This window comes from Tamandua tetradactyla, chromosome 26 (genome assembly GCF_023851605.1).
Source record: "Tamandua tetradactyla isolate mTamTet1 chromosome 26, mTamTet1.pri, whole genome shotgun sequence".
NCBI lineage: Eukaryota > Metazoa > Chordata > Mammalia > Pilosa > Myrmecophagidae > Tamandua > Tamandua tetradactyla.
In genome coordinates this window covers 2,683,685-2,708,453 of record NC_135352.1, presented here as the reverse complement: position 1 = coordinate 2,708,453, position 24,769 = coordinate 2,683,685, and the positions used below count along the sequence as shown (strand labels likewise).

At 40.1% G+C, this 24,769-nt stretch overlaps 2 pseudogenes across 1 annotated transcript in view; both read right to left on the bottom strand.

Moving 5' to 3' along the window:
- LOC143670021 (folate receptor alpha pseudogene) overlaps positions 1–24,769 on the bottom strand; it is an 80,292-nt pseudogene that overhangs the window by 40,665 nt on the left and 14,858 nt on the right. The window lies entirely within an intron of this gene.
- Positions 8,491–23,599, bottom strand: LOC143670022 (glycine cleavage system H protein, mitochondrial pseudogene; annotated as a pseudogene).

Below are 24,769 nucleotides of genomic sequence, written 5' to 3'. Positions count from 1 at the left end.
TCTCTGTCTGAGTTTCAATCTCTTATAAATGACTCATAATAGGATTAAGATTCATTCTGATAGAATTGGGCCACACCTTAACTGAATTAGCCTCATCAGAAGGTCTTCCTAAGATAGGAGGATGTGACCAGTCCTTTTAGCAAGGAATCAAGAAAATATGTTGGATCTAAGAGGACAGAAATTTAAATAATAGGCAGTGAGACAAGCATTGTTAGTGACTGGTCCCTTAATAGTAAGAAACATTCCAATGGGAATGGAGTGAGGGGACAAACAGGGTATGTGTACTGCATTTATGCATAAAGTTGTGAACTATGATTTTCTGTCAAGATTTCTTTGAGAAAATGATCATAATAACAGTCTAACATTTAAGTGGAATGTATCAGGACTTAGAACAAGTATTTCACAATACTATTCTTATGAACTCTCTGAATTGGATACTGTTACCATTAATTCAACTTTTTAAAGAGTAAATGGAGAGACAGAGAAGATAAGCAAATTGCCCAAAGTGATTCATCTAAGGAGGGATATGGCATTGAAATCCAATGTAGCTCACAGAATTGAGTTGTGTAACATACTGCCAGAAAAAGTGTCCCCAGTTTTCCCAGGAGGACACTTGAGAGAAAGCTCCAGGCACTACTTGCATGAGCCAGCTATTACGAATTATTCTTGGAGACTGAAAATTTCAAATCCTTCCTTTATAGTAATAAAGGAATAATATAGCAACAGAAATGATCTCTCTTTTTTTTTGCATGGGCAGGCTCCAGAAATTGAACCCAGGTCTCTGGCATAGAAGGTGAGAATTCTGCCACTGACCCACCAGTGCACCCCCCTAGAAATGATCTTTTTATTAAATATTTTTTATTAAAATAATTCTTTTCATCTTAAGGAGGTAAACACTCTTGTTATAAAAATTATTCACTCCCTTTGGTTCCAAAATACATACACATATATTTCTTTGTATACATATTTGTACAAATAAATATACATATATTCACTCATTTATTGTTTGATTTATACATGCAATACACACACACATATGTACAAATACATACATATAATATACAATTTTTTTCAAGTTGTCACATAGTTGCTCAGTGCTAACTCTACCCAATGCTACGTAGTTCAACTATCAAGAACTCTTTTGAGACTTCATGCCATGAGGAAGTACACAGAGCTGGTCTCTGAATTAGAATGCACAATGCCTCACCTCATGGTTAGGCATTAACTTTCCAAGTTAATCAGCTCAGAGAGCAGCAGGGGCATGTGGAAAGTGGATTCATTTTGTATAATCAATGTAACCTGTTCATTATGGTGCATACAGCTGCTTTTGTTTCGGAAAACAGAAATATCTTTGGAATAATCAGCCCTTCTTTTTTTATGTTCTAAAAAAATGTGACATTTATGCATGTGAAATTATAGCTGGCATCCTATCTCCCTTACCTCTTATTCAGGGACCTAATGAGACCATAGATTGGTGTCCCACTCTCTGACTTCTTTCTAGGGCCTTGCAGGGTCCCAGGTTCCAGGTCAAGGGGTCTCCACATTTTCCCTACCTTTCAACTCTCCACCTCCCATCTCAGTCTCCCCAGCACTTTTCTCAGAGTAAGAGTGTAAAGATTTGTAAATAGAAGTATACAAGAGGGTTTTCCCAAAGTACATCAGCTAACAAAATAAAGAATAGGAAACCACTCGACATTTGGGAAAACCCAGTCCCTATTCTTCCTAACCCAGAAAACACTACCAAGTCATTTGAAAGTCAGTAGAAAAAGTAAGAGATTTTACTGTATGTTTTCCATGGAAGTGGTTGAGTCAAAGGGATGCTAAACTGACTATTTTGGCAATCTAGAGTTCACAGTTAAAAGACAGGAATGGAGCTTTCTCCGCCGGCCCGCCGCGCGGCGCACGCGCCCCGCAGCAGCCGAGCCGCCCGACCTCCCTACCCCCTCTCTTTCTCCGCCGGCCCGCCGCGCGGCGCACGCGCCCCGCAGCAGCCGAGCCGCCCGACCTCCCTACCCCCTCTCTTTCTCCGCCGGCCCGCCGCGCGGCGCAGGCGCCCCGCAGCAGCCGAGCCGCCCGACCTCCCTACCCCCTCTCTTTCTCCGCCGGCCCGCCGCGCGGCGCACGCGCCCCGCAGCAGCCGAGCCGCCCGACCTCCCTACCCCCTCTCTTTCTCCGCCGGCCCGCCGCGCGGCGCACACGCCCCGCAGCAGCCGAGCCGCCCGACCTCCCTACCCCCTCTCTTTCTCCGCCGGCCCGCCGCGCGGCGCACGCGCCCCGCAGCAGCCGAGCCGCCCGACCTCCCTACCCCCCTCCTCCCCCTCCTGCTCCGGCTGCTCTCCAACCAACACGGTGCCCTCTTCCCCCGCCTTCACCGTGCTCCTCCGCCACCAGCCTCGACAGCCTTGCCGCCCTCACCTTTCCTCCTCCAGAACAACTACTGGGGGAGTGGAGATAATACAGAGCAGCTCCCGGAGCCACGAGGGAGATTAAAGGGACAGCGTACCCCATCCTGGAACGGCTGACTATCTGGGAGAACCAGCTCCGGTGAGATTACCAAGGGGCACGGGCTTTCCTGGGTGGGACAGCAAGCGACCGGAGTCCCTCCCTTCCACCTTCCCAGGCCAGCTGGTAGAATTGGACAGGCGGTCCCCTTAGGCCGCGGCGGCTGGTGCCCCCACCACACGAGGCCCCCCGGAACAACTGAGATAGTTGGGTCGGAAATCCCCAGACTGCGGAGAACAGTGACCGGGGGATCCCTTCCAAACACGTGACTCCCCCGTCGGCTGGGAACAGTGCACTCTCCCGGGCTGCGACAGCTGGCGCCCTCCCGCCACGCTTGGTGCCCCGGGCCGACTAGCTAATTTAGCCGGACGCTCTACTGTGCTGCGACAGCCGGCGACCCTCCCCGCGTTTGGAACCCCGGGCCGGCTGGCATTCTTCCAAGACGCTTCGGTTGCCGAACCTCCCCTACGGCGAGAGTTTTCCAGAGTTGAGGGACCCACAGCAACTTTCGCTGGTGGAACCCACAGACAGGCGTGTGCCACGTGCGCCACCTACTGGGCAGGATAGAAAGAACAGAACCGAGAGACTGCGCAGAAAAATCTTTCAACCTGTGGGGTCGAACACCCGGGGAAATCTGACTAAATGCCCAGACGCCAGCAGAAGATAACGGATCACGCTCAGAAAATTGAACACATGGCCCAGTCAAACGAAGAAACCAATAGTTCAAATGAGATACAGGAACTGAAACAACTAATGCTGAATATACGAACAGAAATGGAAAACCTCTTCAAAAACGAAATCGATAAATTGAGGGAGGACATGAAGAAGACATGGGCTGAACATAAAGAAGAAATAGAAAAACTGAAAAAACAAATCACAGAACTTATGGAAGTGAAAGATAAAGTAGAAAAGATGGAAAAAACAATGGATACCTACAATGACAGATTTAAAGAAACAGAAGATAGAATTAGTGATTTGGAGGATGAAACATCTGAACTCCAAAAAGAAACAGAAACTATCCGGAAAAGAATGGAAAAATTTGAACAAGGTATCAGGGAACTCAAGGACAATGTGAACCGTACAAATATACGTGTAGTGGGTATCCCAGAAGGAGAAGAGAAGGGAAAAGGAGGAGAAAAACTAATGGAAGAAATTATCACTGAAAATTTCCCAACTCTTATGAAAGACCTAAAATTACAGATCCAAGAAGTGCAGCGCACCCCAAAGAGATTAGACACAAATAGGCGTTCCCCAAGACACTTACTAGTTAGAATGTCAGAGGTCAAAGAGAAAGAGAGGATCTTGAAAGCAGCGAGAGAAAAACAATCCGTCACATACAAGGGAAACCCAATAAGACTATGTGTAGATTTCTCAGCAGAAACCATGGAAGCTAGAAGACAGTGGGATGATATATTTAAGTTACTAAAAGAGAAAAACTGCCAGCCAAGACTCCTATATCCAGCAAAATTGTCCTTCAAAAATGAGGGAGAAATTAAAACATTCTCAGACAAAAAGTCACTAAGAGAATTTGTGACCAAGAGACCAGCTTTGCAAGAAATACTAAAGGAAGCACTAGAGTCAGATACAAAAAGACAGAAGAGAGAGACATGGAGAAAAGTGTAGAAAGAAGGAAAGACAGATATGATATATATAATACAAAAGGCAAAATGGTAGAGGAAAATATTATCCAAACAGTAATAACTCTAAATGTCAATGGACTGAATTCCCCAATTAAAAGACATAGACTGGCAGAATGGATTAAAAAACAGGATCCTTCTATATGCTGTCTACAGGAAACACATCTTAGACCCAAAGATAAATATAGGTTGAAAGTGAAAGGTTGGGAAAAGATATTTCATGCAAACAACAACCAGAAAAGAGCAGGAGTGGCTATACTAATATCCAACAAATTAGACTTCAAATGTAAAGCAGTTAAAAGAGACAAAGAAGGACACTATATACTAATAAAAGGAACAATTAAACAAGAAGACATAACAATCATAAATATTTACGCACCGAACCAGAATGCCCCAAAATACGTGAGGAATACACTGCAAACACTGAAAAGGGAAATAGACACATATACCATAATAGTTGGAGACTTCAATTCATCACTCTCATCAATGGACAGAACATCTACACAGAGGATCAATAAAGAAATAGAGAACCTGAATATTACTATAAATGAACTTGACTTAACAGACATTTATAGGACATTACATCCCACAACAGCAGGATACACCTTTTTTTCAAGTGCTCATGGATCATTCTCAAAGATAGACCATATGCTGGGTCACAAAGCAAGTCTTAACAAATTTAAAAAGATTGAAATCATACACAACACTTTCTCGGATCATAAAGGAATGAAGTTGGAAATCAATAATAGGCGGAGTGCCAGAAAATTCATAAATACATGGAGGCTCAACAACACACTCTTAAACAACAAGTGGGTCAAAGAAGAAATTGCAAGAGAAATTAGTAAATACCTAGAGGCAAATGAAAATGAAGACACAACATATCAAAACTTATGGGACGCAGCAAAGGCAGTGCTAAGAGGGAAATTTATTGCCCTAAATGCCTTTATCAGAAAAGAAGAAAAGGCAAAAATGCAGGAATTAACTGTCCACTTGGAAGAACTGGAGAAAGAACAGCAAACTAATCCCAAAGCAAGCAAAAGGAAAGAAATAACAAAGATTAGAGCAGAAATAAATGAAATTGAAAACATGAAAACAATAGAGAAAATCAATAAGACCAGAAGTTGGTTCTATGAGAAAATCAACAAGATTGATGGGCCCTTAGCAAGATTGACAAAAAGAAGAAGAGAGAGGATGCAAATAAATAAGATTAGAAATGAAAGAGGAGACATAACTACTGACCTCACAGAAATAAGGGAGGTAATAACAGGATACTATGAACAACTTTACGCTAATAAATACAACAATTTAGAAGAAATGGACAGGTTCCTGGAAAGACAGGAACAACCAACTTTGACTCAAGAAGAAATAGACGACCTCAACAAACCAATCACAAGTAAAGAGATTGAATTAGTTATTCAAAACCTCCCTAAAAAGAAAAGTCCAGGACCAGATGGCTTCACATGTGAATTCTATCAAACATTCCAGAAAGAATTAGTACCTACTCTCCTCAAACTCTTCAACATAATCGAAGTGGAGGGAAAACTACCTAATTCATTCTATGAAGCCAACATCACCCTCATACCAAAACCAGGCAAAGATATTACAAAAAAAGAAAACTACAGACCAATCTCTCTAATGAATACAGATGCAAAAATCCTCAATAAAATTCTAGCAAATCGTATCCAACAACACATTAAAAGAATTATACATCATGACCAAGTAGGATTCATCCCAGGTATGCAAGGATGGTTCAACATAAGAAAATCAATTAATGTAATACACCATATCAACAAATCAAAGCAGAAAAATCACATGATCATCTCAATTGATGCAGAGAAGGCATTTGACAAGATTCAACATCCTTTCCTGCTGAAAACACTTCAAAAGATAGGAATACAAGGGAACTTCCTTAAAATGATAGAGGGAATATATGAAAAACCCACAGCTAATATCATCCTCAATGGGGAAAAATTGAAAACTTTCCCCCTAAGATCAGGAACAAGACAAGGATGTCCACTATCACCACTATTATTCAACATTGTGTTGGAAGTTCTAGCCAGAGCAATTAGGCAAGAAAAAGAAATACAAGGCATCAAAATTGGAAAGCAAGAAGTAAAACTATCACTGTTTGCAGACGATATGATACTATATGTAGAAAACCCAGAAAAATCCACAACAAAATTACTAGAGCTAATAAATGAGTACAGCAAAGTAGCAGGCTACAAGATCAACATTCAAAAATCTGTAGCTTTTCTATACACTAGTAATGAACAAGCTGAGGTAGAAATCAAGAAACGAATCCCATTTACAATCGCAACTAAAAGAATAAAATACCTAGGAATAAATTTAACCAAAGAGACAAAAAACCTATATAAAGAAAACTACAAAAAACTGTTAAAAGAAATCACAGAAGACCTAAATAGATGGAAGGGCGTACCGTGTTCATGGATTGGAAGACTAAATATAGTTAAGATGTCAATCCTACCTAAATTGATTTACAGATTCAATGCAATACCAATCAAAATCCCAACAACTTATTTTTCAGAAATAGAAAAACCAATAAGCAAATTTATCTGGAAGGGCAGGGTGCCCCGAATTGCTAAAAACATCTTGAGGAAAAAAAACGAAGCTGGAGGTCTCGCGCTGCCTGACTTTAAGGCATATTATGAAGCCACAGTGGTCAAAACAGCATGGTATTGGCATAAAGATAGATATATCGACCAATGGAATCGAATAGAGTGCTCAGATATAGACCCTCTCATCTATGGACATTTGATCTTTGATAAGGCAGTCAAGCCAACTCACCTGGGACAGAACAGTCTCTTCAATAAATGGTGCCTAGAGAACTGGATATCCATATGCAAAAGAATGAAAGAAGACCCATCTCTCACACCCTATACAAAAGTTAACTCAAAATGGATCAAAGATCTAAACATTAGGTCTAAGACCATAAAACAGTTAGAGGAAAATGTTGGGAGATATCTTATGGATCTTACAACTGGAGGTGGTTTTATGGACCTTAAACCTAAAGCAAGAACACTGAAGAAGGAAATAAATAAATGGGAGCTTCTCAAAATTAAACACTTTTGTGCATCAGAGAACTTCATCAAGAAAGTAGAAAGACAGCCTACACAATGGGAGACAATATTTGGAAATGACATATCAGATAAGGGTCTAGTATCCAGAATTTATAAAGAGATTATTCAACTCAACAACAAAAAGACAGCCAACCCAATTACAAAATGGGAAAAAGACTTAAACAGACACCTACCAGAAGAAGAAATACGGATGGCCAAGAGGCACATGAAGAGATGCTCAATGTCCCTGGCCATTAGAGAAATGCAAATCAAAACCACAATGAGATATCATCTCACACCCACCAGAATGGCCATTATCAACAAAACAGAAAACGGCAAGTGCTGGAGAGGATGCGGAGAAAGAGGCACACTTATTCACTGTTGGTGGGAATGTCAAAGGGTGCAACCACTGTGGAAGGCAGTTTGGCGGTTCCTCAAAAAGCTGAATATAGAATTGCCATACGACCCAGCAATACCATTGCTAGGTATCTACTCAAAGGACTTAAGGGCAAAGACACAAACGGACATTTGCACACCAATGTTTATAGCAGCGTTATTTACAATTGCAAAGAGATGGAAACAGCCAAAATCTCCATCAACAGAAGAGTGGCTAAACAAACTGTGGTATATACATACGATGGAATATTATGCAGCTTTAAGACAAGATAAACTTGTGAACCATGTAATAACATGGATGGACCTAGAGAATATTATGCTGAGTGAATCCAGCCAAAAACTAAAGGACAAATACTGTATGGTCCCACTGTTGTGAACGGACATTCGAGAATAAACTTGAAATATGTCATTGGTAACAGAGTTCAGCAGGAGTTAGAAACAGGGTAAGACAATGGGTAATTGAAGCTGAAGGGATACAGATTGTGCAACAGGACTAGATACAAAAACTCAAAAATGGACAGCACAATAATACCTAATTGTAAAGTAATCATGTTAAAATACTGAATGAAGCTGCATCTGAGCTATAGGGTTTTTTTTTGTTTTTGTTTGCTTGTTGGTTTGTTTGTTGTTGTTGTTTTTTACTATTACTACTACTTTTATTTCTTTTCTTTATATTAACATTTTATATCTTTTTCTGTTGTGTTGCTAGTTCCTCTAAACTGATGCAAATGTACTAAGAAACAATGATCATGCATCTATGTGATGATGTTAAGAATTAGTGAGTACATATGTAGAATGGTATGATTTCTAAATGTTGTGTTAATTTCTTTTTTTTCTTTCCGTTAATAAAAAAAAAAAAAAAAAAAAAAAAAAAAAGACAGGAATGGAGAGATGAGGACCAAAGCCCAGGAGAATATGGATTTGACACTTCAGCCATGGCTATGGACTCAGCACACTCCTGCTGCAACCTGCAGGTTTTGTACGTATCAAGTTAAATAATTCTTTCCTACTCTCCCAGGTGCTTCCCACTGAAAATAGTCTAATTTCAAATGCACAAAGTGGAAACATAAAGATGTGATCTCATTAGTCTTGTCACTACTACAAAGAGGAAGATGGAAAAACATGGATGAGCCACTCAAATAACACCTCTGAAATAAGATTTGTGGCTAAATGAATTGAATGGGGACTCCCATATGGCAAATTGTTACTCTGAGAGTTGCTCACAGGGTTTTTAAAATTCAGGCTAGACCATAAAAGTTGAAAGGAAACACAGATACTATTCTGAGCTCTTTAATTTGTTCCCATACAAGCCTCTGAGTCAGGTTCCATTTTCCTTCTCTTTATATACATGGATTGTGTTATGGAGATGCAGAGAGAACTTAAGACACACTCCAGACACAGTGACAGGTCAAGACCAATACTCAGGCAGTGCAGCAACTAAGATAGCTGATTACACCATGTGTAGTGTGGATATCACAAACTCCAAGGAGCTTTGGGTGGATCAGATAGAATGATATAAAGCCTTTCAGGAACATCATTTATTTTCTTACTGTAAAACAAGTTTTGCACTTCTAATTACCTCGCTAATCATTCACTCCCTCGGGACAATGTCTACAGGTAATAGCAGCAAACATGAGAAATTCACAAGAATGAAAAGCAAAATAGGTTTCTTTAATTATACCATGGAACTGCTCCAACCCCCATTCCAGTGAGCACCTGAGGCAGGTTCCAAGGAACAGGTTGTGCAGGTTACTCTATTGCCCCATCTGGTTAAGCAGTTCTCTGCTGGGTTCTTTTGAATTCCTGTAACTCTGTGCACCCTGGGCTGGGAACACTGCTTCCAGGTGACAATGTGATCCTGGACAGGCCACCTTCCTTGAGACCCAATAAATTCACCAACAAATGTAGGTATCTCCTAACTGGACAGGGTGGAAGACTGGTGTGATGGAGGCAGGGAGGTCTTTGGCTAATTAGGAACTTTATGGGGATGTTATGCACCAGGAGCTTTATCCTGGGATTGTCCAGACAGTGGGGTCAGGGATAAAAGTCTGATGTGGACAGGAGAGTCTGGGCTCTAAGTGGAGACTCCCCAGCTCTTGCTTCTTCTGCCAGTCATTCTTCCTAAGTTTCCACTGTTGGCTGTGCTGAGAAGTCCACTTCAACCAGGCTCAGTCTACTGGCATTGAACAGTCTGAGCACAAACCCAATGATTGGGCTAATGGGGTAAGGTGTGCATTTTCACCATGAAGCAGAGCCCTAATCTCCCCATGCTGTGGATCATTTTCCCCGATATGAAATGCCTTTTCTGACTAAACCATGCCAGAAATTCCTCCCCAATATTCCCCAACTGGACACTGCCTCTGCAGGAAGGACAAACACTTCACTTCTGCAGGACCCAGGAAGGAAGATCCATGGCTCTGGGACTACTCAGGCTGCCTCCACATGAGTAAATAGCTTCCTTTCCACACCCGAAGCTGAGAACTTTTGCTGTAGTTCCCCAGGTTGTCTATTTTTTTCTAAATACCAGGGACAGAACCTTCATTTTCTGCACTGTTCCCACGTGGCCCTTTCTCTACTTTCTCAGGTAATATTTTAACAAGAGGCATTTTACCCAAGTATCTGCTTACTGAGGGTGTTGCTGGGTCAAAATCTGGCATGCTGTGGGCCTTTTTATAGAATCAGGATGTTTGCTAGAGACAATCCTGATAAAGATTCAGGAGAAGGGAAAAAGAACACACAATATTAGAGTGGATATGCAAAATACTTTAACCTTCCAGTGGAACAGTTGGGAACAGGCCAGTCATGGCTGAGCCATATCAGAGCCTGAGAATAAGAGAAAAATGGTGCTCCTAGGCATACATTTTTAATTATTTATTTTATTGGTTAATGTTTTCTGCATTGCTTTCATAGTTGAAAATATGTTAAGAATTTACAGGTACCAGTAATACAACTCCCAACATTTTTTTTAATGGAGAGGTTCAATGTTTTACTGTTATTAAAGGTTTCTTTTTTAGCTGCAAGTCTGTTGCTTCACTGTATGAAAATAACACCAGAAAATATGTTATAATATTATTCCTCCCATGACAGTATACAACTAATAAAAACTTATCTCCACCCCTAGCTATTTCCAATGAAAATATGAAAGTATTTTGGCCCAAATCCAGGGATTGACATTAGCAAATTACAATACCATATAAAGATTAAAATAACAATGTTTACCCATGAATTACATCATTTTTACAAGTAGTTTTTACTTTAGGTAATTTCATGAATTCTGAATATAGTAACTAGATCCTAATGTAAATCATTGGGTGGTGTGAAAAAGATGTAAATGGTGTTTACCTACTATCTTTAGAAAGTTAAGGAATATTTTCTCTCAAAAGCACAGTCAGAATAAGTTTCTGTTTTCCTATTTGTATTGCTAAAAGTTGCCAATATAACTTTCTATCTACCAGTATTTTAAAATATTGCTGGGTGAAGTTGTTTCAGACTAGTTTATTTAGGGGTTCCATGTTCACTGTTGAATAGATTTCATGTAATTTCCATATGCTTTTTCACTTAGTTCATCAAGTTCTGAAGGATTACTCAGTGCCGTCTTGATCAGCCAACCCTCTTCATAAAAAGATTTGGTGACAAGTCCCGGGTTTTCTGCAAAAGCCTTATTAACTTGTTACTCCTCCTGATAGAGAAGAATAAAATTCACTAGCAGCTCTCCCAGTTTTCAAAGCACCAAACTCTTCTTGTTTGTTCAATTTTGTCCCAACCTTAGGAAGACTACAGTAAACATCTTCCAAAACTTCCTGTGCAAAATTGCTGTTTCCCACTGTTCTAGTAATAATTTCTATGGTTATCCATTCATATTTGTCTGTGAATTTCCAAACTGAGAACAGAGTGGGGCTGGTATGCAACATCCAGTAGGCATCCACCCCCAGCACCCAGGGCTGACACAGGCAGGATGTGGCAGGTGCTGAGGCCAACCACAAGCTGCAGACCATGGTCTGCAAGCTCCCTGCCACACACAGCACCATGGTTGCAGGAGTACAGAGGGCTGCAGTGCCACAACTTGGACACCTGGATGCCATGTTTGGGGTGGTGATCTCAACATTAATTTTATATAATTGTTTACCCCAAATATCAACATTTATAATTATTTACTTTCCTCGCTTTAATAAAAGCAAACTTTTAAAATATTTTTATAAAAAATTTTTGAAAGTTTTAAAATTATTTTGTTTTCAAATGAAAAAATTAACATGTACAGTTTCTCATGACCAAGTGATGAACTTAAATCACATTTAAGTTTAGCTTGCTGAAATGTCTTTTGTTTTAGTGTGACTGATTACATTACATGTATGGATAGATTGACAGATAGATGTGATACTTACACAGTGTGAGAATGTCCTAAATGCCCCTGGATTGAATACTTTAAATTGGTTAGTTATTTGTTATGTGAATTTCACAAGATATGTGACCAAGTTAAGATGAGTTTGCACTAAGTAAAATTCATGCATGAACAGAAATAAGATTTTGATGTTTAAAAGAGGACTGTAGAACACTAAGGGCAAGAGGGCAGCTTAGTAAGGTATGGAAAGTGGTTTGTACTCCAGAGGAGCTAGTAAATTGCCAAGAACAGTACAGAACAACTTCTGGGGCTACATCAGTGATTAGATACACAGAGTATACCAGTCTGGACCAGGTGGACTGGATGAGATGCCACAAAGAACCATTAGTCCCCCTAGCCATGGAGGCTGGTACCATTTCCCCATGGGCATGGCAGGCTGCTTCCCCAAGAGGAAAGGAAATGGAGTTTACTTGTAGTAAGGGCTTAGCTCAACCAAACTCATATTGTGGCATTAACAAATTCTGACAACTGAAAATAGGCCCCTAGCAAAGATACACCTGGAATAAGCACTAAAGGTACTAGGAGTTTTGCCTCAGCAGAGAGAGGGGCTGACAGAAAAAAAAAGAGGCTTTTATTTTCTTTTGCATGGGCAGGCACTATGAATTGAACCCTGGTCTCCAGCATGGCAGGCAAGAATTCTGCCACTGAGCCACCATCACACCACCCAAAAGAGGTTCTTTGAGTCCAACAGCACAAAATACTGCAAAAGGGCTGGATTCCCCAAAATGGGGACATATAGAGCTGGAGACACACAGAACCACTAATCAACTTAAGCTCTTGATTGACAAACCCAAGGAATGGAGATGGGGGTGGAGTGGGGGGTGTCCACTTTTTTTTCAACTCCTTAACAGCTCATTAGATAGAACTGGAAGCCTTCTTAGGCTCCAGCAGTGCCACAGGTAAGGGTAGAATTAATTTTGTCTGAGAAACAAAGTAACTAGTCAGGTGAAAGGAGATAATTCTGGAAAGGTCATATCTTTCTTAAAGAGAAAGGTAGGGCTCAGCTCAAGTGGAATTCCTCCACCAAGGAATTCAGGCCCCAGGGACTGTAAAACTGAAGCGATTCATACCATCCGACAACCTCACCTCTCTCTCACTCACACCTCCAGTAGGGTCAGTCTGTTGAAATTAAAGGCACATCACCTTACGTTGGTGAGAAGCCATAGGTAGGCAAGCACCATAGGCTGGGTAGGATAAGAGCCTAGAGGCTTCTTAGGAAAGTCTGACAATCTGCTGGGTCTCACTCTCAGGGCAAACTGATGCTGGCATTTCTTTCTTCCTGAGATGTGGGCCAGTCTGGTCTGGGAAACTCTGACAGTCTATAGTATCTAAGGAGATTCTCCTCAAAAAAAAAAAAAAAAAAAAAAAAAGGCTTTATAGACAGGGCAAGAAAAAGAAAAGTAACTGAAAAATTTTGAATAGTTAAAACAGAAACTATGCTAGAGGTCTAGAATCAGTTGAATTGAATGTCAAAAAACAGAAAGAGAACAAAGCTATCCAGTAAGAAAAAAGAGTGAAAACAACCTCCAGAATAAACTAATTAAGGAAATCAAATGGCTAGATGCAAGCAAAAAAATAATGATGAGTCATACAGGGAAAATTGAAGATATGGCCCAGTCAAAGGAACAAACCAATAATTCAAAGCAGATACAGGAGGTGAAACAGTTAATTTAGTATTTTTGAACAGACATGGAAAATCTCATCAAAATCAAATCAACAAGTTGAGGAAGGATATAAAGAAGACATTGGGTAAAAAAATGAAATCAAAAGTTAAAAAAAAAAAACAACTAATAGATCTTATGGGAATTAAAGAAGAGATGATAAAAACAGTGGAAACCTACAACAATAGATTTGCAGAGGTAGAAGAAAGGATTAGTGAACTAGAGGACTGGATATATGAAATCCAATACTCAAAAGAAAATATAGGGAAAAGAATGGAAAAAAATGAGCAGAATCTCAGGGAACTGACTGACAACATGAAGCACATGTATATAAATGCTGTGAGTCTCCCAGAAGAAGAGAAGGGAAAACAAGACTAATGGAGGAAATTATCACTGAAAATTTCTCATCTCTTATGAAAGACATAAAATTATAGATTCAAGAAGTGCACAGTGTACCCAAAACAGATCCAAATAGTAAATTCTGTGGCTTGTCTTTTCAAACTTTTGATTTCTTCTTTATGTTTGCCTAATGTCTTTATATCCTCCCTCAATAAATTGATTTGATTTTTTATGAGATTTCCCACATCTGCTTGAATATCCTGAATTAGTCATTTTAAGTCCTAATCTCATTTGAAATGTTGGTTCGTTCCTTTGACTGGGCCATATCTTCTGTGCTGGTGTGAATCTGTGGTGTACCCCAGAAAAGCTCTGTCCTTAAATCCTCATTTAACATTGCCAGGTGGGAACTTGTGGGTGGTAACATTTAAAAAAACTTTTCTGCTTTTTTCTTTTAATTGAGAAATCTTCACACACATACATTCTATATATGGTGTACAACTGATGGCTCACAATATCATCACATAGTTGTGTTTTCATTACCATGATCATTTTTTAGAAATTTGCACAATTTCAGAAAAAGAAATGAAAAGAGAAAAGAAAAAACTCATACATACCATATACCTTACCCCTTCCTTTCATTGATCACTAGGTGTTTCCACCCACCCATTTTTTTACCCTCTGTCCCCACTATTCTTTATTTTTATCCATATTTTTCACTCATCTGTCCATACCTTGGATCTAAGGAGCATCAGACACAAGGTTTTCACAATCACACAGTCACATTTATATCTTTATACAATCATCTTCAAGAATCTAGGATACCGAAACACAGTGCAACAGTTTCAGGTTCTTCCTTCTAGCCACTCCAATACACCATAAACCATAAAGGGATATCTACATAATGTACAAAAATAAACTCCAGGATAACCTCTTAACTCTGTTGGAAATCTCTCAGCCAATGAAACTTGATTTTGTTTCATTTCTCTTTCCCCTTTTGATCAAGAAGGCCTTCTCAAACACATGATGCTGGTTCCTGGCTTAGCCTAGGCTTTCTGTCCCATGTTGCCAGGGAGATTTACACCCCTGGGAGTCATGCCCCATGTAGGAGGGAAGGCAGTGAGTTTACCTGCTAAGTTGGCTTAGAGAGAGAAGCCACATCTGAGCAACAAAAGAGGTTCTCTGGGGGTGACACTCGGGCCTAATTTTTAGTGTGCTTAGCCTATCTTTTGCAGGAATAAGTTTCATAGGGATGAACCCCAACATTGAGAGCTTGTCCTATTGATTTGTTTGTCCCCACTGCTTGCAAGAATATCAGAAATTCTCCAAATAGGGAAGTTGAATATTTCCCCCTTTTTACCCATCCCCCCAAGGGGACTTTACACATACTTCTTTATTCACTGTCCAAATCACTCTGGGATTTATTGGGGCATCACATTAACATAAGCAAAACAACAAAATCTCACACCCTAGTCAAGATTCCATGTACTTATGTTGTTCAACTAAAATTGACAATACAAGTTAAATTATGAAATCCACTACTGTGGGTGGTAACTTTTGATTAGCTTTTTTCCATGGAGGTGTGTCTCCATCCATTTAAAGGTGAAGTTGCTTAACTGGAGCCCTTTAAGATGGAACCATTTCAGGAAAATCTCAAGAGAGCCAGGAGAGCCCCCACAGCCAGCGTCCTTTGGAGATAAAGAAGGAAACCCCCCAGGAGATCTTCATGAAACAAGAAACGTGGAGAGAAAGCTGGCAGGCACAGCAATGTTCACCATGTGCCTTTCCAGTTGAGAGAGAAATCCTGAACATCAAAGGCTTCTTGAATCAAGGTATTTTTCTCTGGATGCCTTACTGGACATTTCTATAGACTTGCTTTAATTTGAACATTTTTCTGGCCTTAGCACTGTAAACTTGCAACTTAGTATATTCCTCTTCTTAAAAGTCATTCTGTTTCTGGTAGCTTGCAAATCAAATTTCAAAGTCTGAGAGTAATTTATCTTCAGGGCTTTAGAAAGTGGTACTCCCACCCTTTTCAAGGGCCTACTCAGCAGCCCAGCTCTCTGCAAATGCAACACTGGGGGACAATGGTTGCATATCCATTGGCAGCTTGCAAACTAGAAGTTAGCAACAGAGAAGTGGGGTACTGCAGTTTGCAAATACCAAGCATGTTGGAACAGCTTTTTAAATGGATAAAGGAATGATTTTGGAGGATTTGTGAGGAGCTTGATAGAGAATGTCTAGAATGCTTTGAAGAAACTGTTGGTAGCAATGTGTACTCTAGAGATACTTCTGATAAGGTCTTAGAGAGAAATGAGGCACATGTTATTGCAAACTGGAAGGAAGGTGACTCTTGTTTTAAAGTTGCAGAAACTGTATCAAAACTGACTGGTTGCTTTAGATGGAAGGTAGACTTAAAAACCATGAACTTGGATATTTAACAGAAGAGATTTCCAAATTAAATGTGGAAAGTGCAGCCTGATTTCTCCTTGCAGCTTACAGTGAAATGCAACAGGAAGGAGATAAGCTGAAAACTGAACTCTTGGGTACAAAGAAACCAGAAATTGATGGTGTGGAAATTCTGAGCTTCCAGGAAGGGAGACCTCAGTGAATAGTGCCCTACATGAAGATTTAACCAAATGGAGAACCAGTCACCCATTTCAGAAAAAGCCAGGATTGGAGAAGTAGTTATTAAGGACAGATTTGTAGAAATTCCTTCTGTCTGATGGGCATGATTCTTGCTTACTACCTATAAAGCCAACAAAAGTGTTGTGGGATCTGTATAAACAAGCACTGCCAGTCTGGACTAAAAGACACAGGAGAGGGACAAAGCGTAGGTAGAATGTCTTCAGAGGCATAACCACGGAGGCTAAAGTCTGAGGTCAGGAGAACTTGGACTCAGAGAGTGGACCCACCCAAGTACCTGGAGAGTGTGAGTTTGCTGCAAAGGCAGAGCGTGGGCCTTCCACCTCATTGCAGTGTAAGGGTTGTGTTGCTTCAGGCCTTGGAAGGGGTGGAGCACATTCCTTGAGGATTGGGGACAGCTTGGCTGCCACTTCACAGAGGGGTTGAGTATGTGCCTCAAGAGATGTCAGAGAGCCTGGGTGTGGCCCCAATGCTTTGATAGGGTGGAGCCAAGTCTCACCATTGTCCCCCAATGTGGCATCTGCAGAAAGATGGGTTGCTGGGTAGGCCCTTGTAAAGGGTGGGAGTACCACTTTTTAAAGTCCTGAAGATAAATTACTCTCAGACTTTGAAATTTGATAGAGTTTGCCCTGTAGGGTTTTGGAGCTGCTTGGGTCCAATGACCCGTGTTCCTTCCAATTTTTCCTTATGGAAATGGAGGTATTTATCCTATGACTGTATGTTCTTTGTATGTTGGCAGCAAATAACTTCTGAGTTTTACAGGTCCAGAGCCAGAGGAGAATTTTGCCTTAGACAGACCATGCCTTCTTGCACAAAAGGTAATGTGATATTTGTGGCCACTTAATTTAGAGGCTCAGATACAGATATAGTGATATAAAACAGAATTTTTAGTGATATAAAAACAATTCATTAGGAAAAGTAATTAAAAGACTATTAGAAATGAGATACAGTTACATCACCATGCAGGATAGCACCAACCCCAAAGAAGAGCATTGGGGAAATCTGCAGATAGCATTCAGGGTCTGAGTAGAAAAGTCCCAAGCAGAGTCCTCTTCTCAGATGAGATTCTATCAGATTAACTATTTATATGCAGTTTATATGGTGTTTTTACACAATAGTGACCAGATTCCAATTAGCTTGTGTCACTGGGCCCAAGTGATCCTTTGGGAACTGGCTAGGGACTGAGTTTTCCTGGGACCTAGATAATTTCATCAAATTATATCTCCTTTAGAGTGGATAGCCAGTTCTCTCAGCTGGAGTTTACATTTTAACAATTTTGCATCAAGGTCATTCAATGGCAGCATCAGTTAAGCAGGACAAACTCTACAAACTTAGTTTCCCTTTCACACCTGTAGCTGACTTTGATGAGATTTTGTATTGTTTCTGAAATGGTTTAAGGCTTTCTGATATTGTAATGGAATGAATGTATTTTGCATTTGGAAAGAATATGTCCTTCTGGTGTCCAAAGTATGGAATGTGCCAGTTTGAATCTGTGTTGTATCCTGGAAAAGCCATATCCTTTAATCTTCATTCAATATTGCCAGGTGAGGCTTTTTGATTATCTATGGAGATGTATCCACCCAATTTTGGGTGCTAACTTTTGATTAGATTATTTCTATGGAGGGATGTCTCCACCCACTAAAGGTAAGGTTGTTTACTGGAGTCTTTTAAGAGGGAGCTATGCTGGTTTGAAAGGATTTATGTACCCTAGAAAAGCCATGTTTTAATCCTATCAATCTTGTTGGAGAAAGAGTCTCTTCTAATCCCTATTTGGCACTATAGGCTGGAAACTTAATTAGGTTACCTCCATGGAGACATGACTCAATCAACTGTGAGTATTAAATTTGATTAGATAGAGATGTGTCTCCACCCATTTTATGTGGGTCTTGATTAGTTTAGTGGAGTCCTTTAACAGAGGAAGCATTTTGGAGGAAGCTTCAGAATGATATATCCATGAGAAGCAGAAAGTCCACCAGCCAGTGACTTCTGGAGCTGAAGAAGGAAAACACTTCCCAGAGAGCTTCATGAAACAAGAGGACTGGAGAGAAAGCTAGCAGAGTTTGCCATGTGCCCTTCCAGGTGAAAGAGAAACCCTGAATGTCTTCAGCCTTCTTGAATCAAGGTATCTTTCCCTGGACGCCTTAGATTGGACATTTCTATAGACTTGCTTTAATTGGGCCATTATCTTGGCCTTAGAACTGTAAACTGGCAACATATTAAAATCCCCCCTTTAAAAGCCATTCTGTTTCTGGTATATTGCATTTTGGCAGCTAACAAGCCGGAACAGATTTTGGTACCAGGAGTGTGGTGCTGCTGCAGTTTGCAAATACCAAACATGTTGGAATGTCTTTTTAAATGGATAAGGGGAAGATTTTGGAGGAGTCATGATTACCCTGATAGAGAAGCCCTGGAATGCTTTGAAGAAACTGTGGTAGAAATGTGGACTCTAAAGATATTTCTCATAGGGCCTTGGACAGAGATGAGGCATGTGTTATTATAAACTGGAAGAAAGGCAATCCTTATTTTAAAATGGCAGATAATCTGGCAAAATTGACTAGTGGCTTTGGCTGGAAGGCAGATTTTAAAAGCCATGACCTTGGATATTAAGCAGAAGAGATCTCCAAATTAAATGTCAAAAGCACAGCCTGGTTTTTCCTCACAGTCACATATAGTAAAATGTGACAGGAAAGACAGAAGCTGAGAACTGAACTCTTGTGTACAAAGAAACCAAAAACTGGTGTTTTGGAAAATTTTGGGCTTCCAGGAAGGGCAACTCCAGAGGATAGCTCACCAAATGAGGATTTAACCAAATGTGGAACCAGTCAGCCGTTTCAGAGAAAGTCAGGATCAGACATCCAGGAAGGATTTGTGGAAACTCCTTATGTCTGATGGCTATGAACCAAGGCTACTGCATAAAAAGACAATGAGTGTTACAGGATCTGTATAACAGAACCACTGCCAATTGGGACTGAGAAGAATAGAGAAGGGACACATTGGAGGAAAAATAGCTTTAGAGGCAAAGCCAAGGAGGCTAGGGTCTGAAGTCAAGAAGCCTTGGGCCAGGATTGTGGACCCATCTAAGCATGTGGAGAGGGTGAGTTTGCCCCAAAGCAGAGGATGGGCCTTCCAGTTTGTTACAGTAGAAGAGTCATGCCACCTCAGGGCTTAGAGAGGTTGAAGCCCATTCCTTGGGGTTTGGGGAGAGCCTGCCTGCCACCACATAGAGGGGTTGAGTGTGTATCCTGGAGATGGCAGAGAACCTGGGTGCAGCCCTCATCCTTGGAGAGGCAGGAGCCAAGAAAAAGGTTGTCTGCCCAATGTCCCCCAAGGTTGTATTTAGAGAGAGGCAGGCCACTACATAGGTCCTTGGAAAGGGTGGGACTGCCACTTTCAGAAGCCCTAAAGATAAACAACTCTCAGACTTTGAAATCTAATGGAGTTTGTCCTGCAGGTTTTCAAAACTGCTTGGGTCCACTGACCCATGTTCTTTCCTCCCTGTGGAAATGGGTATATGTATCCTATACCTATTCCTCCTTTGTATGTTGGCAGTAAATAAACTGTTTTGAGTTTGTACAGGTCCAGAGCCATACTAGAACTTTGTTTTAGGGCAGACCATCCCTGTGATTAACTTTGAGATTTTGTACTGATTTTAAACTTTTAATGTGTTTATAATGTTACCAAAATGGTTTAAGGTTCTCTGATATTGTTAAGGAATGAATGTATTTTGTATACAGGGAAAACATGTATTTTTTAGGGTCCAGAGGGTGGAATGTGCTGGTTTGAAAAGGCTTATGTAGCCTGGAAAGGCCATGTTTTAATTCTAATCAACCTTGTGGGAGCAACAGTTTCTCCTAATCCCTAATCAATACTGTATGTTGGAAACTTTAATTAGCTTAATTCCATGGAGATGTGACTCAATCAAATGTGGGTATTAAACTTGATTAGGTGGAGATGTGCCTCCACCTATTCCAGTTGGGTCTTGATTGGTTTTGTTGGAATCCTTTAAAAGAAGAGGCACTTTGGAAAAAGTTAAAGAACAAAAGAGAAAGCCATGAGATTCTGAGAGAGCAGAGAATGCTGCAGAACCACGAAGCAGAGAGTCCACCAGCCAGTGATCTTTTGAGAACAAGGAGAGGGTCACAGAAGCATGACAGAAGGATGAGAGAACAACAGATATCCACCTTTGGAGCCAGAGACTTTTGGAGATGAAGAGGAAAACACCCCCAGGGAAGCTTCATGAAAGAAGCCTGGAGAGAAAGCTAGCAGTCATTGCCAGGTTCACCACGTGTCTTTCCAGTTAAAAGAGAAGCCCTGAACGTCATCAGCCTTCTTGAAGCAAGGTATCTTTCCCTGGATGCTTAGATTGGACATTTCTATAGCCTTGCTTTAATTTGGACATTTTCACAGCCTTAGAATTTTAAACATTAAACTTAATAAATTCCCCTCTTTAAAAGCTGTTCTGGGGGGTGTGAAGGTAGTTCAGTGGTAGAATTCTCATCTGTCACCTCCCATCAAAAAACAAACAAGCAAACAAAACACCAAACAAGTAAAGTTCAACAAAAGGTGCTGCAAATGGTATAGTCACATGGAAAAAGAATGAAATGCGACCCTGCCATACAACATAGAAAAATAAATGCTTTTCTGTTTCTGATATATCACATTCCTGCAGCTCACAAACTAGAACATTTTCAATTTTCCTAGTATGACTCATTATTGTTTGCTGTAATCTAGGCATTTGATTTCCTTAATTAGTTTATTCTGGAGATTGTTTTCACTGTTTTACATAAAGTTTTGTTGCTGGATGGCTTTGTTCTCTATCTTTTCTTTGACCTCTAGCATAGACTACGTTTAACTGATCAGAATTTTTCTATTCTTGTTTTTGTGTTTCTAGCTCTGACTATATGGAGCCTTATTTTTCCTGAGGAGAGTCTCCTCAGATACTATAGAATCCAGTCAGATTTTCCCAGACCAGACAGGCCTACATATCAGGAGGAGAGTGTAACTAGCTTTCCTTTAGGGTGAGCCCCAGACAGACTTTCCTATGAAGCCTCTAGATGTGGTGCTTTTCCAATGCTGCTCAACATGTGATACTTATCTGACTGCAGCTTTCCACCAGTGTAAAGTGCTACGGTGCCTTTAATTTCAGCAGACTCTCCCTGATGGGTGTGTGGTTTAGACCTAGGTGAGGTTGTAGGATGACTTTAATTGCTTTAGCTTTCCAGCCCCTGGGGACTCAATTCCTTGAAGGAAAGATACTATTTGTCTTGGGTAAGATCTACCTTTTTGGAAATTAACTTCTTTCACTTGACTATTTACTTGGTCTCTCAGAGAAGCTTAATTCTGCCCTTGCCCAGGGCAGTGCTGAAGCCTGAGAGTGCTTCCAGTTCTATGTAATGAGCTGTTAAGGAGTAGAAAAAAGCCTTTTCAGAGTTGCAGAGTTCCCCAGTCCTCAGGTTTGTCAATCAAGAGCTTGAATTGGTACGTGGCTCTATGTGTCTCCAGGCTCTCTGTTCCCCCTTTTCTTGGGGTCCACACTTTTCCAGGATTTTGTACTATCCAACACAGAAAGCCTCTGTTTTATTTTTCTGTCCACCATGCCCTCTCTCTGCCAGGGCAAAAGTTCCTAGTTCCTTTAGTGTTTATTCCAGATTTATCTATACTGGGGGCATGTTTTCAGTATTCAGAATTTGTTAATTAATTCTGTAATTGAAGCTTGCTGAGCTTAGCCCTTGCTGCTAGTAAAGTTTGTTTCCTTTCCCCTTGGGGAACCAGCCTGCCATGCCCATGGTGGAGGGATGCCAGCCTCCACCATATGGGAGACTTAAGAGTTCTGTGTGGGATCTCAGCTATTCCACCTGGTCCAGACTGGTGTATGCTGTATGTCCAGTCATTGATGTTCTCCTAGCATTCTATACTATTATTGGCTATTTATTAGCTCCTCAGGAGGACAAACTAAATGCCATGCCTCACTATGCTGCCATTTTGCCCTGCCTCTCAACACCCTGCTATTTTTGATAGTCAGTGTTTTCATGACTAGTTAGGTCAAAATATTTAAATTTCTATATTTTAGTATTTTCCTTAATTTATGAAATATGTAATTGCAATTTTAAAAACCTTTTAAAATATGTAAAAATAGAAGGGATAGAATGAATGTTCAAAGGAATATTGGCATAAAACTTTCAAACATTAATGAAATTCATGGCTATACACATTTAGGGCAGCCAATAAAACCAACACATGGTAAAATTCAAGGAAAAGACACCAAGACACATGGTAAACAAACTGTCCAATATTAAGACAAGGAGTATCTTCTAGAAGTTCAAGAGAAAGGCAACAATTTATACATAAGAGAATCCTTATAAGATTAAGTTCCAATTCTGTCATCTGAAACCATGGAAGCAGGAAGGCAGTGAGAGATAATATTTCAAGTACTGAAAGAAAAAAATTGCTAACCTAGAATTTTATATCCAGTGAGACTGTCTTTCAAAAATAAGGGACAAATTAAGTAATTCCCAGATTAAAAATAAAAGCTGAGGGAGAGTTCATCACCACAAGCCCTGCTACAACCAATGTTAAGAGGAGGTTCTTCAGATGAGCAGGAAAGGACAATAAATGGTAAATCGAAATAGCACAAAGATATAAAAACCTTTGGTAAAAGTAACTATATAGGTCATTAAAAGTGCCAATAGTATTGAATTGAAGCTTTTGGTAAGTAACTCCACTGCTTACTTCTTAAAAGTTCCATAATTCAAATGTATAAAAATTATTTTTTTTTGTTTTGTACATGCAATGTATAAATATGTAACTTGTAACAAGTAAAACAGTTGTGGGAAGAGAGAGGATAGTAACAGGGTATGTATGTGCTATTAAAATTAAGATCACATTAAATCAAACACTATTCTCATAAATTTATGAAGTTAACTTTAATCGACTTGTAATGACAAAGAAAATATATTTTATATATTATAAATGAGAAGAGACTCAAAATGGCACAATACAAAAAATCAAATACATATGAGAGAACACATGAAGGAATGAATTGAGGGGAAGTATATATGACTTACAAGTTGCAAATAACAAAATGACAGTTTAAAGTCCTGCATTACCAGTAGTTATTTACAACATAAATGGAATAAACTCTTCAACTCAAAAGGCAGAGATTGGCAGAGTGGATGAAAAAGAATGGCCTAACTAAATGCTTTTTAGATGACACCTTAAATTGAAAAACACAAGTAGGTTGAGGAGGAAGAAAATATAACATATCAACAGGAACCAAAAGAAAGATGGATTAGCTCTAAATATCAGATAAAGCTGTTAGGAGTAACAGAGAACCTTACTATATACTGATAAAGGAGCTAACTGAATAGGAAGACAACAATTATAAATATACATTCACTTAAGGGCAGAGCTCCAAAATACACAAAGCAAATATGAGAAGATTTGCAGAAAGAAATAGTTAGACATTAATATTTGGATATTTCAATGTACCACTCTCAAAAAGGATAGAACATTAAGATAGAAGAGCAATAAGTAAAGAGATGTCTGGAAAGATAGTATAAACCAACTAACCCTAACAGATATATATATATAACAGATACATATATTCAGAGAGAGAGAGAGAGAGAACATTTTATCCAGCAGCATAATACACATTCTTCTGTAGTACACATGGGTCATTCACCAGCATAGTCCATATATTTGAACAAAAATCAAATGTCAACAAATTCAAAAATATAGAAATCATAGAAAGTACTTTCTCTAATCACAATGAAATGAAGCTAGAAACCAAACAAGGATGCTGACCTGGAAAATTCACAAATTTGTGGAAATAAACTCTTAAACAATCAATGGGTCAAAGAGGAAACCATAGGGGAAATTAGAAAATATCTTCAGGTGATGAAAATAAAAGCACAATGTACAAAAACTTCTAGATTACTGTGGGGAGGGAGGTTTGCTAAGCCTTCCTCGATGGGGGGGTCTTCTGCGGCCAGCAGTCGGGGGAAGCGTTGGCCTACGCCTCCGGGGGCTCGACAGGGCAGGATGCGCGCGCGCGGGACGGAAATCAAACCGCAGGACCAAGTGGAGTTAGCAGGACTGCACACAAGGACCTTTATT